This window comes from Equus quagga, chromosome 11 (assembly GCF_021613505.1).
Source record: "Equus quagga isolate Etosha38 chromosome 11, UCLA_HA_Equagga_1.0, whole genome shotgun sequence".
NCBI classification, from domain to species: domain Eukaryota; kingdom Metazoa; phylum Chordata; class Mammalia; order Perissodactyla; family Equidae; genus Equus; species Equus quagga.
This window is the reverse complement of record NC_060277.1, coordinates 94,116,658-94,118,467: the sequence shown is the minus strand read 5'-3', so window position 1 is coordinate 94,118,467 and position 1,810 is coordinate 94,116,658.

The window sequence follows — 1,810 nt, the reverse complement described above, 5'->3', positions numbered from 1 at the left end:
GGGGGCGGGGCGCAGGCGCTGGTGGGGGCGGGGCGCAGGCGCTGGTGGGGGCGCGCGCGGGGCAGGGGGGTATAGCGCGCTGCGCTTCGCGCCTCGTGTCCGGCGCCATTTTCCCGCGCTCTCGGCGACTGACGTCTCTGAGCAGCCCCTGAGAGCAGGAAAGAGTGAAGGAAAAGAACCCAAGGCTTCGCGTTTCAGTCACTTCCTTAGTCTAGGGGCTGAAGAGATCGACGAGACCGTAGGTCCCAATTGGGTCCCAAGTACGGCGGTGAGGTAGGGCGGCGAGGGGTATGCCATTTAATTATATTCGCGCCTGAGGCAGGGAGAAGCTGTGAGAATTTCCTCCTCACAGGAGACAGGGAGCCCCGCGTGGGAATTTCCTATGCCTTTCTCCTCATGAAGTCCGCCTGAAACTGTGTGCACAATCCTTTTCAAACGCTCACACCCAGTTTTTCCCTAACTGCATTCTTCTGCCCGCAAAGCGAAGAGCCACTAGTGCGCCAACACGGCATGTCCAGGCCTTCCCGCCCTAGAGGAGCATTTACTCTTCATTTTCAACTTCAAGCCTCAGACGACGTGGAGACCCCGCATGCAAATTTATCTAGAGTTGTGTGCGGTAACGTTGCTTTAAAAAGCGGGCCCAACTGAAAGGCGAGATGCCCAAATCTGCTTTTCCTGTGGGGATGGATGATAAGTCAAGATCAGAGAGCTCCAAAGAAACCATGCCTGTGTCTTTCATGGTTCCCTCTTCCCTACTCATTTGGCGGCCTGAAAGGCCCTGTGTGTTGTCTGTTTCTTAGCAGCGGGACACCCTCAGTCGTGGTTTTGAGTAGGCTGATGAGTAGAGAGCCCAAGGTTCAGACAGGGTGCAGAATGATTATTTGGGGGTGAGATTACGAGTTTTCAGTTTTATTTCCTTTGAGCCGAATATGTACTTGGACTCTCTGAGATGGTCCACGGAGCAACCTTTGTCAGTGATTTCATTTTTAGTCACTGTTAATTTTATCTACATAGCATAAGCCAGGAATGTGATTCAGTGAGTCAGATCCACCCCTGTCAGTTACCGCGTCTAGATTCATGGTTTAGTCTCAACTGTTCCCTTCTTAAGGTGATGCTAATGAAGACAAATTTAGGCATTATCTTTGATTCCCTAGGAGTTTATCAGTCCAGTTTTAGTCAAAGTGCATTATAAACCCACAGTGTTTTATTAGTTTCCCAGTTATAAGTAAGTGGTCCTTGTAACTCCTGTGTGATAAACTTTGAATACTGTGAGAGGAGATTTAACGAAATGAGTAGTTTGTTGAAAGTACCCATCCACTGTTTTAAAATAAACTTAACTTTAGAACTGTTTTAGATTTACAGAAAAATTGTGAAGACAGTACAGAGAGTTCTCATGTACTCCCAGCTAGTCTTCCCTACTGTTGACATCTTCATTAGTAGGGTACATTTCTCACCATTAATGAACCCATATTGATACATTATTGAAGTCTTTACTTTATTCAGCTTTCCTTAGTTTTTACCTACTGTCCTTTTTTTTTTGCGCCAGGATCCCATCCACGATGCCGCATTACATTTAGTTAGTCATCGTGTCTCTTTAGGTTCTTCTTGGCTGTGACAGTTTCTCAGACATTTCTTGTTTTTGATGACCTTGACAGTTAATGACAATTTTGATGACATTGACCTGATTTTAACTGATCAGGTACTTTGCAGAATGCCTCTCTATTGGAATTTAGTTGATGTTTTTCCTCATTATTATACTGGGGTTATGGGTTTTTGGGTGGAAGACTACAGAGGTAAAGTGCCGTTCTAA